The sequence below is a fragment of the Schistocerca nitens genome, chromosome 3 (genome assembly GCF_023898315.1).
Source record: "Schistocerca nitens isolate TAMUIC-IGC-003100 chromosome 3, iqSchNite1.1, whole genome shotgun sequence".
NCBI lineage: Eukaryota > Metazoa > Arthropoda > Insecta > Orthoptera > Acrididae > Schistocerca > Schistocerca nitens.
The window spans coordinates 585,820,639-585,839,080 of record NC_064616.1 but is presented as its reverse complement, the minus strand read 5'-3'; the positions used below and the strand labels follow the sequence as shown (position 1 = coordinate 585,839,080).

At 40.8% G+C, this 18,442-nt stretch overlaps 1 protein-coding gene across 1 annotated transcript in view; it reads right to left on the bottom strand.

Moving 5' to 3' along the window:
• Positions 1-3,860: 3,860 nt before the first annotated feature.
• Positions 3,861-18,442, bottom strand: part of LOC126248501 (alpha-soluble NSF attachment protein) — a 63,981-nt gene continuing 49,399 nt past the window's right edge. Inside the window, exons 6-7 of the transcript XR_007545494.1 lie at positions 5,767-5,917; positions 3,861-4,024 (exon numbers count right to left, since the gene is read on the bottom strand). The gene's annotated coding sequence lies outside the window, so the exon portion shown is untranslated. The remainder of the gene's footprint in view (positions 4,025-5,766; positions 5,918-18,442) is intronic.

Below are 18,442 nucleotides of genomic sequence, written 5' to 3'. Positions count from 1 at the left end.
TTAAATCTAACTTTGGCTCAGAAGGGGGTAAATGATGCTCCCACAAAAGTCTTTGGTCACTTACATAATAACATCAAAAGTCTGTCAGATAGCCATATAGCATTTAAAAGGAAATTAAAAAAATTTCTTAATGGCAACTCCTTCTACTCATTAGATGAATTTTTGGTTATAGTAAGTGGGTAATTTCTGCAAACCCCACAAAAAAAAAAAAAAAAAAAAAAATTAAAAATATTCAGTGTCGTAATATTTTGTGTAATGTAATATCTTGTATAGACACTTCTATTAACCTGACACATTCCACATCATTACGAAGTGTCGTACTCATGATCTATGGAACAAGTACTAATCTAATCTAATCAAATCAACAAGTTTCAACCATATTTACTCAGAAAACCATTCACTGTTGTGATGGACCACAATTCGCTATGGTGACTGACTAGCTTAAAGGATCCATCAGGTCTAATGGTGAGATGAGCACCAAGGCTTCAGGGGTATAAGATCACAGTGGTATACAAAAAGAGGATACAAATGCAAGGACACTGTCTGTCTTTCAACAAATCTTTTGGCAGAACACAGCAGTATGGATGAAATCTCAGTCATTACTGCATTAAATAACATTGCTAATGAACAGAGGAAAGATACAGCACTGCTGTAAACCATATAAATCTTGAAGGAGGAGGAACAAACTAAAGAAGAAGTCTAATTAATAAATGGAACATTGTATAAGAGGAACTAGTATTCAATGAGGTGGAAATCGTCACAAATTATACCAGCTCGTCCGCAGCCAGTTATTCTAAACTATTTCCATGACACTCCAGCATCTGGTCACCTGGAATTCATGAAGACTGTAAACAGAATAATATGCAGGCATCGCTGACCAGGTCTCTTCTGATCCATTAGCCACTGTGAGCCAATGTGAGGAATTCCAATGACAGTAGCACATGCCACAGTTACCACCAGAACATTTGATAACAATTCCATCTGAAGCAGTGCCATTCCACCAGATGTGAATCAACCTCTTTGGGAGATTCCCAGTCAATAAATGGAGTCCATGGATAACAATCTGCAATGACAGCCTCACCTGCTAGACTCAAACTCAATCTGTGTCAAGAGATGATGCTCCAGAAATTGCGAAGTTCCTTGCAGAACACATCATTTTCAAGTATGGTGTACCCAGTGGGAAGATCTCTGATCATATAAAAGTTTTCCAGGGAAGATTAAAGTGCGCGTCATTTACGACGGAGGCCAAGTTTAGGTTCGTTCAGCACAACTAACATCACAAAACACAGTCAGCCAATGAACAGAGAACGACGTTGCCAGGGCTCAACTGCAGTGCAGAGCACGCACGAGTGTCGTCAGTTTTAGAAACGTTCAGTCATAAATAACGTAATTGAACAAAAGCAATGTATTGATAGCAGACTTTCTTTCATAGAAAGTTTGGAAAAAGCATTTTTATAACAATTGCTTCATATTCTGTTAATTAATTAAACCAAACAAGCAATAAGCCTCCTAATTCAGGTGATACCAAGGAAAGGTGTTTGTATCATTCTCACTAACCGCTTTTCCGCAATAAAGAACAGCGGTAATTGTTTCTTTCCTATTGTACTTCGACGAAACATGAGTAATTCATAGTCATATCAACAGTGTTTGTCGGTATTTTGCGTGCTCTTTTAAAGTCCTTCGAATGGTTCATTGATTGACGAGATGCGTTAGCGTAATGGTTAAAGTGATTTGCTGGAAAGCGAATGGTTCTGAGTTCAAATCTTGTTCAGTGCATAATATTTTCTTTATTTAAAAACAATATCGAAGTGTGTTATTTCATGAATTTTATTCGTTTGAATGTAATTTTTTGAAATTTCTAGTGGCAACTAAAATTGACCATACAGAAAGTATACGCTATGGACTTTTACCTCTGCAAACTCTTCAAAATTTCATGCAATTGTTTACTACATCTAATGCTGCACAATAACTGCGTTGAACATCGAAACAAAATTAAGTCATTTATGGGTGGAAGGTATCAGTCAAGAAGATGTGTAAAAATCAAATTATTGGGCCAAATAGTTTTTGTGAAATCGAATGATAAAGTGTGTCAAAGCAGTCGAAACACCATGTGTCTGCACAGGCGAGCAGTGCAGTGATGACAAAATCGCGCACAGCGCGGAATGCGGGGAGCACGTCTCTGTAGCAACGAAAGGGTTAATGCGGCCGTGGTGGATTTACTTCATAAACTGCACGCTCCCCCCTAAACGTAAGTTTGCGAACTATACTATGGCGCTGCTTCTCTTGGTGCGTGCAACTGGCAACGCAGCAATCTCCCACGTCTGGGCGGGCATGTGCGAACCGCCAAGATAAAAGAATTGAACTATAGTATTAGAGGTAATTTCATATTTCAACATCACACACAGGATCATAACCGCCTACCACTCATAGACAAATGGCCTTACAGAATGCTTTAATAAGACAATGGAAAGATGTTCTTGATGTGTGTTGATGTAGAACAGAAACAATGAGATATAATACTGCCTGTTATAACATTTGCATACAACAGAGAGAAGCAAGTCACTACAAGAGTCACTCTGTTCTTTGTGCTCGATGGTCATAAGACTGAAATGACCATGGATATGCTGTCTGTGTTTCAGTGGGATGATACTTGAGATGACTGTGTGAAACACCTCATCACCAGGATCACAGAACGAAGGCAGCTGGGCTCCACACGGACACCAGATACCCAGAATAAAGACTGAGAGCACTGCAATGGCAAGCACCAGCCAGTGAGATACAGCTTGGGAGTGGAAAACTAACTACTGGAAAAGTTACTAAAGCAGTACTTCATGCTGTATCATACCCTTTGTCACTTGTCAGATTTCACGTATGAAAAAAAAAAAAAAAAAAAATAATAATAATAATGAACCTGTCAAGAATACAAAATCACACAGAAGTTGTCCATGTACTCCGTAAGAAGCCCTACTACAGTCCAGAGTTGCTGATTAACAATGGAAAGTTCCAGGAAACTGAAGACCCATTCAGTGATCATGAAGCTTGAACAGGAAGGGCTATCTCTGATACTGATCACAGTTGCTGATTAACAATGGGAAGTTCAGGGAAACTCAAGACTTATTTAATGGTCATGAAGTGTTGACAGGAAGAGCTATCATTGATGCTGACCACAGTGAAGAGGATGCAACAAGACAACCTGAACATAAGGATCCGTAAGTGTCACTGTACAGAGGACGACTGACAAGATCCAGATCCAGGATGCTGTAGTTGGCTTTGATAAGAGCTTCTCAAACAGTAGGCTGCTGTTTCTCCACAAGAGGGAGCAATGTCATAAGATGTGGTGCATACAGTGTGGCATAATGGTTAGCATTACTGGTAGGCATGCTGTGAGTCACTAGTTCAAACCCGACCACAGTCAATTATTTGTTACTTAACATTTATCATTTCTGGGAGGTTCTTAAGAAGTTGTATGTTTGTATTGTGTGTATATTTTGCAGTGTACAATGTTTGTATAAATACCAGCATTCTGGAATAGTTGTAATATCCATCCAGGAGTTCACTTCTGTCCTGGTTTTACATTGGTGTCAGTAATAAACATGATTTCAATTATAAGTGGTGTACTTCACTAATAATGCTGTCTTCGTATTTGGCTTGTTTCTGTTTACAATCCGACAGTATATTCCCAATTGATAATATCAACTGATTACTTATTAAGAAATTTAAGATGCTTTACTTTATTGTTACAAATATCAGAGGCAAAAGTGCAATGATTCATGATGTGAATATGACACCAATGAATACTAATGTTTTTCTCTGTTTTACACAAATTTATTATTTACAAACAAACGAAATAGTACCTTACATAAATTTTGTACATTGTCAATGCCCTTAAATTGCACAATTAAGCTGTGAACCCTCAAATCTCCTTTGTAGTTTACTCCCATCCAACTTTCTCTCATTTGTTCAATTCAAAATGACAATTTAGGCTGGCAAAGTCCAAAGTATCTTCAGAGCCATTCAACACCTCCTGTAACAAGACTTTCAACTGAGTGCATTTTACCATTAACAAAGCTGATGATCAGGAGATCACATATGTATTGAACATTTTAATGGGATCCTTTACTGTAAAACAAGTAATACCCATGATTTTTTTTTCTTTTTGTTCCTAAAATAAACAATGACATTATGATGCAAAGTTTCGGTAGCACAGACTCACAGCAAAAAAAAATTGCGACACCAAGATGGAGTTGTGTGACATAAACAAAAGTTGGTACACATGTTTCTACATCTGAAAGACGATGTATATTCAAATTTCACACTAGTCGCATAAAAGTGGCATTAGCAGCGCCACTATGAGGAAGCAAATCAACTTTGCTTTAAATACACACTGTAATGGTCATGAGTGTTAGTTACCTTTGAGACTGGAAGTAGTGAGTTTCAATAATGCCTTTAAGGTGAAAAAGGTGCCACTGAGTTTGAACGAGGTTGTGGACTACAGCTACAAGAAGCTTAATATTCCTTCTGCGGTATTGGAGAAAGACTTTGCACGAATCACTGTACATTATTGCTGGTAGCAGTGGTCACAAAAATGTACGGTTGCAAGAAGACCAGGCTCTGGATGGCCACGTTGCACCATAATGTTTGGCGTATACCTCTGGCACATCATACTGCATCTGCAGCACCAAATTCAGCAACAGCTGTCACAAGAGCACCACAACGAACTGTTACAAATTGGTTACTTCAAGGACAGCTCCGAGCCAGAGGCCCTGTAGTATGCATTCCATTGACCACAAACCGCCACCATTTGCAATTTCAGTGGTGTCCAGCAAGAGCTCAATGGAGGCAGGGTGGAGGTCTGTTGTGTTTTCCAATGAAAGTGGGTTCTACCTTGGTGCTGGTGATAGCTGTGTGTTGGTTAGGAGGTGGTCAGTTAAAGCTCTGCAACCAGCCTATCTGCATGCTAAATACACTGGACCTACACCTTGAGTTATCATTTGGGATGTGATTTTGTATGACAGCAGGAGCACTCTCATGGTTATCCCCTGCCCCCTGAATGCAAATTTGGACATCAGCTTGACGATTTGACCTGCTGCCATTCATAAACAGCATTCCAGGGGGTGTTTTCCAACAGGTAACACTTGCCCACATACCGCTGTTGTAACCCAACATACTCTAAAGGATGTCGACATGTTGTCTTGGCCTGCTTGATCACCTGATCTGTCCCCAATCGAGCACATATGGGACCTCATTAGACGACAACTCCAACGTCATCCACAAACAGCACTAACCATCCCTGTATTGACCAACCACATGCAACACCCATGGAACTCCATCCAACAAACTGATAACTGCCACCTGTAAAACACAATGCATGCACATTTGCATGCTTGCACTCAACATTATGGCAGTTACACCAGTTACTAATGTACCAGCATTTCACATTTGCAATGGCTTATCTTGTGCTTACATTAACCTGTGATCTTGCAATGTTAATCACTTACATATGTTTCCTAGACAAATGTATTCCCAAAATTTCATTACTCTAAATTAATTATTTTTGGTGTTGCAATTTTTTTCCACCACCGTACATTGTGTACTGGGAGTTGATGGAATGAACTATGACTGAATAGGGCTATTGCTTGTAGGCTAAACATATGACATGGCACAAATGTTTTTGGACCTAGAGTCAATGAGCTGTAACTTAGAACAAGTGACTGGAATTATGCATGTCTTGCATTGAATTTTTGAGGCATTAAAATGAATACTCACATGTAAATGAATTAATATCTTGGTGCATTGAAGGAAAAAGCTTCAAATAAGCTCTTGCCAGAACACAAAATTTACAGGGTTTACTTTCCCAGATTCTCCTAACAGCACCTCAAAATGGAATACTCAGCTGCTGTTACAAACTCTCCAAAAGCTGTAAAAAAATTACAAGATACTTAGTAGGTAAAAGGGAACTAAAAAATGAACTTGACTAACAACACAGCCATGACAAAATTGAGGATGTGAAAGAATCTCAGTATCCTACATTGACCAATGTCAATGAAGCACTGACAAGAATTGAAAAACTTAGGCTCAAGCAAAGTTCAGTCAATAACATCATCAGCACATAGGCCATTACAATAAACAAATACTGAAATTATAATTCAGAAAATGAACATTCAGTATTATGTTTACTGATGTGGAACATTACATTATTCTTTCCCTATTAGTAAATATAAAGCTGGCCATTAAAATTGCAACAATGGTCATAGCAGCATAAAATGATCTACATGCTTGTAAATGCAAATGATTAGCATTTCAGGACAAGTGCACAAAGTAGGAAGGGAGAATGGTATTAACGTTCTGTGTATAACAAAAGATCACACAGCAGGTTTCTCATTCAGAAGTCACATTTGTATGTATTTGTTTGCGAGAAGATTATATTATGCCTCAGGTACAGGAAAATGTCTACCAGCATGTGTCAGAAATACGACAGTGACAGGATCATGGCCAATAAGACTGCTGTTTAGCATTCAGTGAGACAGCTGCTCTCATTGATTGGAATCACATGACTGTTTTGCAAGTACGTATTGGCAAGTTCAGGAGGATGATAGTGTCATGCAGGATCTCAATAGACCCACATGATTACTGCCTAAGAGGAGAGAGATAATGTTTGCCCAGCCATGCAGGGTAGCAGAGCCACATCACGTACCTTCATTCAGGAAATGGACATATTTGCAGCAAAATAAATGGGTCAGTTAGTGAATCATTGTTAAAAATAACAAATGCCATCCACCTTAACGTCATCTGACTGGTGATAGACACTTCGGACCAGCACCATTCCCAATCTCTGTGCCAAGGCTGTTGCGCTACCATTTCACATCAAGCAGTGACAACTCATGGTGCAACACACATACAAAATATATCCCTTTACCCTGTAACTTTCATACCACGCTGTCGCTTGTCCACCCTTTGAACAACTCTTCAACATCTGTTGACAAGAACAAAGTGTTTTGGGAAATGTGCAAAGGATTTTCTTTTAGAAATGAGTGTGGCCGATGTTGAAGTTGTATGCCAAGATTGGAGTCAGAGTCCTTTTAGCTTCCTTAGCTGCTCAGTCTATATGCCGCAAGCCACCGTATTGCACATGGCAGAGGGTACCCTGTACCACTACTGGCCATTTTCTTTCCTGTTCCACTGACAAAGCATGGGGAAAATGGACTTTCTACATGCCTCTCATATCTTATCCTTACAAGAAATGTATGTTGGCAGCAGTAGAATCATTCTGAAGTCAGTTCTCTAAATTTTCTCAATAGGGTTCCTCAAAAAGATTATCGTCTTCTCTCCAGTGATTCCCATTTGAGTTCACACAGCATCGCCATAATACTTGCATGTCGTTCAGACCTAGAAACCTGCGTCTGAATTGCTTCAATGTCTTCCTCTAATCCGACCTGGTGTGGATCCCAAACAATCAAATAGTACTCAAGAACAGGTTGCACCAGCATCCTATATGTGATCTCCGTTACAGATGAACCACACTTTCTTAAAATTCTCCCAGTAAACTGGAGTTGACCATTCCCTTCCCAACTGCAGTCCTCACATGCTCATTCCATTTCATATAGCTTTGCAACATTATGTCCAGATATTTAAATGACATGACAGTGTTGAGCAGGACACCACTAACACTGTATCCAAATATTATGGGTTTGTTTTCCCTCCCCATCTGCATTAACTTATATTTTGCTACATTTAGAGATAGCTGCCATTCATGTATGATCCTACAGTTTCTCAACTTTGACACCTTCCCGTACACCACAGTATCATCAGCAATCAGTCACAAATTGCTGCCCACCCTGTCCACCAGATCATTTACGTATACAGAAAATAACAGTAATCCTATCATGTTTCTCTTGGGCACTTCTGATGATACCCTTGTCTCTGATGAACACTCGTCATCAAGAACAACATACTAGGTTCTATTACTTAAGAAGTCTTTGAGCCACTCACATATCTAGTAACCTATTCCATATGCTGATACCTTTGTTGGAGGATGTTGCTGAAGGAAAATGTTTAACATCTGCTCCATTTCCCTTAGTGCCATACAAGCCCAGCAGCAAATGCACAGAGCAGAGAAAATGATTCAGGGCTGACTGCCCTTCTTCAACACCAAGGGAAACAAGTATGGTTCTACTGGATTTCCTGGACATGTAAAAATTCAGAGGCAGGAGACAGCAGATGTAGCAGCAAAGCAAGCCTCCAGGAAACTTAATGTGGCTCTATTTAACCAACTCCTGCAGGCTATCATCTCACTGTTAGGTCAAAAAGTCATGCAACCATGGAAGGAGGAGTGATAACACATGTGGGACAATAACCTGAGATCAGTGACATCAACCATTTCTGACATACCTCATACTGATCACTCCAATGGAATGAACTCACCGTGACAGACCTCTGAATAACTTCCTTCTTTGGCAAGGGTATCCTCCAATCTGTCATATCTGTGGTGTAAAACTGACTAAGTTATTTTGTAATAAAATTATTTTATATGCAGACAACAGGGCAGCAGATATTTCAAGTCCAAACCTGATCTCTGTTTTAGCTACGAGATGTGTGTTACAAAGATTTTGACATTTTGTGCATTGTCCAGAATGCAGCCTAAGGTCTCAGGTAAAACATTGATAAAACATTGTGTGCTGTTGATTAAAGGAGCCTGTAACTGCCTCCTGCACATCCTTGTCTGACACAAATCGCGAACCCTTCGAGGCCTTTTTTAAGGGACCGGAAGCATGATAGTTACCAGGGGAGGGATCAGGACTACTGGGCGTGTGCTCTAGTGTCTCCCACTTGACTTGGCTTAAGTTCTGCATGATGACATTTGCAATATGGGGACATTGATAATCATGAAGCAACAGCACTCCTAGTCACAGTTTTCCTGGATGTTTCATCTTAATTTCACACATTCTCTGATGTACATACACCAATGTTTGTCTTTCAACAGCCAAGAAAAGAGTAACAGCGCATATGTCCTGTATGGATGCATTTGTCAATGTCACCATAGTTCATGTTTTCGCATTTACTGCACATTAGAAAGACATGAATGCCACACATTCCTTGTCTACATGCCTGTGCTTATGTAACCGCATTGGAGTTGCAGTACATTGTATATATGCTGCAACAATGCCCTCAAATGGGAACTTTTTGACTGCCCCTTATAGATCATGACTCAGTATGTATCACTTTGCAAGAACAGGTACTCTGTTTGAAGAAAAATGGAAGTGAGTGAGTGCTGTTGATTATATCAAGATCTGTGGCCGAGCACAGACCACATTTAACACCCTACAAGAGCCACAGAAAAGGTTATCTCTATATACATATCACAGCCCAGTAAAATGTGTCATTCTGATAGAATGTTTGTCATACACCATCTCTTGCAACATCTCACTTGACCAGTGAACAGGCCTCAGCATATGATGAATTTCTGTGGAAAATAAATTCTCTCTAATCCACAACAAGGTGAAACAGATCAGATGCATACCATCACACTAGTCTGACAGCCTCCAAACAGTCTCTGTATACACCCAGGAAATCTTTGATATTCCATTCCATTCTCTACTGGCCTTGGTAGACTGTCATTGTCTCTACAACATATGCTATGGCTCAGATTTCTTGTCTTCCATATCACTGTTGCTTATTTCCTACTGCAGTGTTCATGTTAGGTGCCAATATAATTGCATCTGCTTTGGTTGAAATCGACACTTCATGGAGTAGAGCATACAGCATCCCTTGCAGCTACAGTCAATTTTCTTACTGGTCTGACTCAAATTCCTCTCCTGCGCAAAGCTTTTTCATCAAGAAGTAGCACTTGCAACTTACACCAGTTACTTATTGGATGTTTTCCAATCTTTCTTCCCTTACAGCTTTTACCCTCTACAGTTCACTTGAATCTTATAGAGGTTATTCCCTGATGCCTGAATACATTTCATGCCATCCAGTCCCTTCTTCTTGTTGGTGTTTTTCATATATTCCTTTCCTCACAGATTTTATAGACTATCTCCTCATTTGTTACCATATCAGTCCACCTAATTTTCATCATTCTTTTGTAGCATCACTTCTCAAATGCTTCAATTCTCTTCCGTTCCTGTTTTCACTGCCATACAAAGCTGTTCTCCAAACACACATTCTTGGCAATGAACATGGATAACAACACAGATTAGCATTAATACTCACTTCTGTTTTAAAGCTCAAAGAAAGCAAACATCACACCACCAAGAACTCCATTAGATGTGTATCAAAGGCAATGCATAATTACAATGCTCACTTTTTACCACAAATTTAGAAAAAAAGGTTGCAATATTTTGGATAATATAATAAGCAAATGATGTGAAAGTTATGCACGCTGTTACCCCAATAGTGCTGCAAAAAAACTTATCACGCACAAACCAAAGCCACAGCAGTAAGTTTGCATCACTTTTTCATACACAACTAAATGTTTAAAAATGTTGACAACCATAAAGACGCTCATGGCCAGTCATACAACATGCAGGATACAATGTGATTACATTCTGTGCATATTTAGACAGATGTTGAAAGCAACTTTGCCAGGAGGTATGATTCAACGAAATATAGCACCAACATGTGAACTGTTCTCACAATTACTTTCAATGCTGCAACCTCACCTTCAACATGTGCAATGATGTGCATCTAGCTGCTAGAAACCTCCAACTGTAGCACACCACAAAAATAACCAGCTAATATTTTGAAAGCTGGCTGTCTCTAAACTAGCTGGTTACCTACAAATTCCTAAATTAACCCAGACATGCCCTCTATTCCATAAAAACAATTGCCTATTCACATATACATAGGTTACTAAAAAAGTTACATGAAATGCACAAAATGTAATGAACTCTGCAAAACACTACATGCACAATAGTACAGCTTATGTATTAATTTCACAGAAATGTTTCACTTACTATAGAGAGTTGAAAAGTATTATCGCATACTATGAATCGTTATTGTCTAATACTAGCTGGAACATCAGTTAGTGAAAAACATTTACCAATAGCTTAAAAATGTTTATGTGCTAACTGTTCTGAAGACACACTGCACATATGCAGTAAACTATATCGTTTTCACTGTATCAATACAGAAATAGAATGCAAATTCGCATATGTACCCTCACTGCAATAACATCGCTGTCTGTTCAAACTGTATAGAATATTTATGACAATTAAGGTGGAACTACTGTGATGTTATGTCATGAATAAGCAAATGAAGATCACCTGCTAATATGTCATTTGTAATCAGAGTATAACTTCATTGTGTTACCATGGCAAAATTTCTTCCAAACAACTGCTAGGCACCTCGCTGTCTACGTACCTAATATTTTTCATCTATTCCGGTGGGCATAATGGTTTGAAAGTGTCGGTGAATATTCAGTGTGTATCTTGTTGGAGCATAAACATTAAATTAGTGCCTCTAACAGATGGATGGCTACTGATGAAACTTCAACTTCGGCACCCATTGTAAATATAATGCAATGTTTGCTTTGTTTATCGTTGCTGTCGCTCTGCTTTGTATCGACACCACTAGCACTGTAGAGCTGTTACGAGTTCCTTGTCAACTAAGGAGTGCAACTACACTCCGTAGCCTCATACTGCACTCACCATTGGATACCTCCAGTTCCAGCCCCTGTTACCATTAGCAGTCAATATTGTGGTTGCGTGTTAGACAACATGTGGGACACTGAATACCATAAACATCATTGGCCTTTTGCAACCTCGCACTCAAGTATGATACTAAAGTATCTGTATGATTCTGAATTCGTAATTCGAAATAACACGCGCACTGCAATATCATATTTATCTGCTGACACCGGGCAAGCGAGTGTCAAGTAAAATGTCTCCATGTAGAGGATTATACATAATGGATGTACGAGTACAGGTTGTAGACACATGGTTGTCAACATATGGGAGTTTGGGCCTGACCGTGAGCCAAATAGTAAGACAACCACTCACAGTAAGTGGGAAATTTCATGTATTCCAGTCAAGTGGTTCCTTGTGAATGTGTGTACTTTTGTATCACATGTTTCTGGAGTCAGTACAGAAATGCTGTAACATTGCATTCCCCATAAAAAGCACATATACTGTACACACACTTACAAAGTGAAGGTGATTTTGGAACAGGTGTTGAATCACGTAGTTCATCATCCTCGTCATACAGGGAGAGAGAAATCCAGTTTCCAGTGAAAGGTAGTAAAGGACAATCATCATCCAAAGAGCGGGTACAAAACATAATTAGGAACATCAAAGATCATCCACAGCATGGTAAAAAATTATGAACAGATTTTGAATAATTCTGCAGAAATATGGCTATGTAAAACATAATAAAAACTAAGGATACTCAAGGTGGACAAGGCGCACTGGTTACAAAAACTAGTGGTGGCATGACAGTGGTCTTCTACCTTATGCACATCAAATAGCGTGTGACATAGATTACAGTGATTTCAAGGTTAACAGTGGATGGTTGCGTAACTTCAAAGAGTGCTACAGAATTGGAAGACTTAGGATAACAGAATTTCAGACAAAGCAATCAATCTGATGATGCACAGAAAACTACAGAATGTGCCCAAAAATTTGTAAATGGGATAAACAAACTTATCCCATTGTCCAGTAAGGAATTTGTTTTCAACTCCAAAAAATTGGGATTTGAAAAGGAAATGCATATGAAAGGGAACCTCAAGAGATTCTTCCTCATGTGTGTGATATAGCAAGGGCATTAGAGAATACTTACATCACAGGAAGCAAGAGTGGGTAAATGGGTGTAACAGAACTACAACTATAGTACGAGTACTACTTTTGGCCAAAAAATTGTCAAAATAACTTGCTTTTGCTCAGTTCCTGGTCTGCGTGTAAAAATCTTACTCCTTTAGAGCAAACTACACCTCCTGAAAAGCGTGTTACATTGCATTTCTTACCACCTGGAACCAATGGACAAATTCAGCATATGGGTGTTTGTTTTTCGCTGCATATAAAACATACTGCCGCAGAAGAAGCTGAGTAGCACCGTGGTTCAGTGGTTATGATACTAAACTGTTGCATGGAGGGTCGTGAGTTCAAAACTCACCTGGACTGTACAATTTTAATTTCTATATTTGGTTCGAGTACATTCTAGAAGTATCCACAAATGTCAAGAATCATTGTACTGGAATGTTCTGTAGGTGTGTATATATACTGTATGTATTCTGGCCGGAGGCAGTTCGCCCCGTGCACTTGTATGTGCAAGTGCTGAATAAACCTTCGTTAAATGAAGTTAGTGTTTGTCATTCATCTAAGTACACCTTCTTCTATGTGACATTATTATGGTGGAGGCACCAGGTACTGGAACTTGTGATAGTGCACATTATCGATGACACAGTGGCTCCCATCATGCCACGACAGAGCAGCCGTTTACGTGGTGAGAGACCCGAGTTCAAGCCATATTCAACAGATCGCCATCTATCGGAGACAGAAGAAGACGATGTTACGATGACAGCAACTGTGTGCCACCACATGAGACATCCTTCCAGGTTTTCTGGTGACGATGGCCAAGATCCAAACAAGTGGCTGAAGGTATATGAGTGTATAGCCAAATTTAACAAATGGTATGACACCGTGTGTTTGGCTAACATATTTTTCTACTTGGAGGGCACTGCCAAGCAATGGTATTAGAGCAACGAGGAGAAGTTCACACACTGGGAAGTATTCCAGGCAGAACTGCCAAGTATTTTGGCGACACAAAACAACAGATGTGCAAGGCTGAAGATACATTCAAGTGCAGGGCAGAGTGTCCAGGAGAAACTACAGCATTGTACATTGAAGATGTCTTGGAGCTGTGTAAAATAGTGGATACTAGAATGAAGGAGGCAGATAAGGTTGCACATCCCATGTAGGGTGTTGCTGAGGACATGTATCAAGCCCTACTCTTGAAGGAGGTTTCGACAGCAGACGACTTCACAAAATGGTGCCAGTACACCGAAACAATGCACCAAAGAAGAATTACATGCAAGAAGTTTGAACAGTTTCCAAACTGTAGTATCGATGTCTGTGATGGAGGAAGCAACCGATTTCACGAGTGTTCGTCAGATAGTGAGAGAGGAAGTTCAGAAGGCACTAGGATTGCACAAGTGATCAAAAAACTTAAACGCTTCAAGAGGTCATAAGGGAGGAAGTGGAACAGACATTGAACCCAATCTCTCATCCTTCACTTCCCTTTAAAACGGTGAAAAAGTCAAGACCCAGGTGGAGTTACGTTCCTACAATGCCGCATGAGGAACCTGTTTGGGCACCAAGGAAGACTGACGTCTGGAGGACACAGGATGTTTCCACAGTGGATGACCAGGACACGTTGTGCGCTATTGTCAAGAAAGGCAGCGGATATTGACGATGCCTGCGCCAGAAGACGGCAGACAGCAGACCGATCTTAGCTGACGCCGACTCCAGAACGACGAAGATGAACAAGATGTGGGTGCAGGACGATGTAGGTCACCAGCGTCGCAAGCTAGCTGCTGGAAAGGACGCTCCGCAACATGCTGATCAAGGTCTCCATCACCGTTTAGAAGCTCCAGCCGATCACCTAGCCACTGCAACCTGGAAAACTTCCTTGGAGGTGAGGCTGCCGAAGAGAAAAATCCTCCACCGTCAATCACTACAAAAATGATAGGAAACTACGTCGATATCATCATGGATGGCCAACCAGCCCAAGCTCTTGTGGACTCTGGAGCATCATATTCAGTCGTTTCAGAGAAGTACCACCGCCAGTTGCAGAAACCGTACTCGTCGACAACAAAACGTCTGCTTAAGATAGCTAATGGGAAATATGTAAAACCTACAGGAAGATGTACCATTCGTGTGGGTATAAGTGGCCATACACGGCCCTTAGAATTCGCCATCTTACATGAGTGTAGTCATGACGTCATTCACGGATGGGACTTTTTGAAAGCTTCTCAGGCAATTATAGATTGTGGCCGCTCGAAGATTATGCTAGACGAGATGAGATACTGTGTACAGGAAGATGCGCACGCATGCATGTGGAGACTGTGTGTGCTGGATGAAGTGATCATTCCTGCAGTGAGCACTAGAAAGGTAACTGTCACGTGTCATGCCATGCATCAGCCCATGGATCTTGTAGTGGAATGTAAGAGAAGCATACCACTGAAGAATAATTTGGTCATCCCAGCCTCTGTCATCTCGTTTAAGAACGGATTCGGTGAATTGTGGATAGTTAACTGTCACCGAGAACAGAAGATCCTTCCAAGACGCATGTGTGTAGCAAACGCTGAGTCATTAATTGAAGAACAGCTGAGCATCATATAAACCACCTATGCCGAGTCTGTGGGCGAAATTAGTGCTACCACTACGAGACAAGATCTTCTCAGAAGAAGCTACTTGCCATTCTTCAAGAGTTCTCTGAATGCTTCAGTCCACAGGTGAAGAGCAAATTAGACAAATCGAGAGTGAAGCACCAGATTAGCACTGGAGACCATCAACCAACAAGCCAGAGACCATACCTTGTGTCAGCAATGTAACATCAAATCGTTCGCGATGAGGTAGAGGAAATGAGGAAGAATAACATCACTCAGGCTTCACAGAGCCCATGGTTGTCACCAGTGGTCATCGTCAGGAAGAAGGATGGCAGTCAGCGCTTTTGTGTTGATTGTAGGAAGCTTAATAAGATAACTGAAAAGGACATTTACTGTCTTCCACGAATTGACGAGACACTAGATTGTCTGAAGTGGGCTAAGTTTTTCTCAACCACGGACATGTACTCGGGATACTGGCAAATCGAAGTGGATGGGGCTGATCGTGAGAAACCTTCATTCATCACCCCTGAGGGCCTGTATGAGTTTAAGGTGATGCCCTTTTTGTTTGTGTAATGCACCAGCAACTTCTGAATGGATGATGGATAATCTTCTAAGGCACCTGAAGTGGACAATGTGTCTTTGAGAACACTGTACTGTAATCTACATAACAGAGACATTTGATGAACATATAAAAAGACTGAGGGCCATTCTTACGGGTCTCCAACAAGGCGGACTGAAACTTAATCCAAGAAAGTCTCTTTGGAGAAAAAGAAGTCAAAATACTTGGACACCTTGTGTCAAATAAAGGAGTGCGGCCACATGCAACAAAGGTGATATCTATAATGGAATTTCCTATTCCTATAAGTATTGGAGATGTGAGAAGCTTCCTCGGATTATGTTCTTATTACTGTTGTTTTATCAAACACCTTTGTATCAAAGCCAGGCCACTCCAAGAGTTGTTAAAAAGCTTATGCTAAATTTATCTGGGGTGGTGCTCAACAAGTTTCTTTCGATGTGCTGTGAAAAGCTCTGGCGACTGACCCTGTACTTGGTCTGTATGATGAGAGAGCAGCTACAGAACTACATACAAATGCCAGCGGGTATGGGATCGGTGCTGTTCTGGTGCAAATTTCAGATGGAAAAGAGAAAGTTATAGCCTATGCCTCTAGGACACATACAAAAGCTGAGAGAAACTACTCAACTACAGAAAGAGAACGTCTTGCTGTGATCTGGGCCATGTGCAGATTTTGACAGTGTCTCTATGGAAGGCCATTCACAGTTTTTACAGACCATCATTCACTTTGTCGGTTGAGAGGTCTTAAGGATCCAACAGGACGACTCGCCAGGTGCGCACTATGTCTTCAAGAGTATGACATTACCATAGTGTACAAAAGTGGAAGAAAACACCAAGATGTTGACTGTCTCTCAAGAAACCCTGTGCAAGACAATCAATACTTTGAATAAGATATTGACTGTCTCGCTGCACTCCAAGGTCTCTCTGTTGAGCTGGAGGAGGACGCCAAGGTGTCTCAAATTATTCTTGCCTTAAATCGGTCAGAGGATGTGAAAGGACAATTTAAGGTAGTTAATGGATTACTTTGCAAGAAAAACTTCGATCCGTTTGGGAAGAGGTGGCTACCTGTGATTCCTTACATGAGCTTTGATGTTTTACAGAAATTCCACGACACACCTGAGGCCGGACATTTAGGATTTATTAAGATATATGATAGAATCCGCAAGAGACTTTTCTGGTCAGGTTTATTTAGAAATGTCTATGACGATGTGTAGCACTGTTGAGAGTGCCAGAGGAGAAAGGCAGTTCCTCATAAACTACCTGGCCAACTCATACCAATCCCACCAGCTGAAACACCTTTCCAGCACGTTGGGATTGACCTCCTCGGATGATTTCCAACATCTGCTAGTGGCAATAGATGGATTATTGTTTGCAATGATTATCTGACACACTATGCCATTAAAAAAGCCATGAAAACAGCCGAAGCATCCAAGGTTGCCAAATAAATCATGGTAGACATTGTATTAAAACACAGTGCCCCAAGGTCGTTAATTACGGATTGAAGGAAAGTTTTTTCATTCAAATCTTGTGACAGAGAGAAACCGTCGGTGCAACATTACTTATCACATGACAACTGCCTACCATCCGCAAACTAACGGGCTTACTGAACGCCTTAACAAGACCTTGGCCAAGATGCTATCAATGTTGGTCAATGTTGAGCAGAGGAACTGGGATGAGGTGTTACCTTTCATGAAATTTGCCTACAACACCACCAAACAAGACACCAAAGGATTTACGCCATTTTTCCTGGTGTATGGGCGTGACGGGACGTCGACGATGGACACTGTGTTTCCGTTACATCCTGATGACTTGGGCGACAACTACATCGGCCAGGTGTTAACCAGACCTGAGGAAGCTCGGCAGTTAGTTCAACTCCACACACCGCAGGCTCAAGAAAACGATTGCCGAAGGTATGACGTAAGCGACCGCCCTGTTGTCTACCAGCCTGGTTACCTCTTCTGGATCTTCACTCCTGTTCGGAAGGTTGGTCTCTCTGAGAAGCTCCTCATGTGCTACTTTGGACTTTGTAAGGTTGTAAGACAGTTGTCTGATGTTACTTATGAAGTTGAAGATTTTGACCCCAACACAAGACGACGAAAGATCAAAGATATGGTCCATGTCCTTCGAATGAAGCCCTATAAGGATGCTGCAACCCAGGGTAAATTCAAAGCTCCAGTGACAGGCAACTAGCGGACAAGTGGCAAAGAGCGAAGTGGCGAAAGAAGTTCTAAGAATATCACCGCCAGGGCAAGAATCAGTCATCGGGAGTTGGAGTATGCAAGACTGATGACTCGTTCCCGGAGTAGGAGGACGTAACACTGAGACGCTATTCTCTTAAGGAGGGAGCAATGTCGCAGAAGCTGAGCAGCACTGTGGTGTAGTAGTTACGATACTAAACTGTTGTATGGAGGGTCGCGAGTTCAAAACTCACCTTGGCTGTACAACTTTTATTTCTATATTCAGTTTGAGTTCATTCTATGAGTATCCACAAATGTCAAGAATCATTGTGATGGAATGTTCTGTAGCTGTATATATGCTGTATGTGTTCT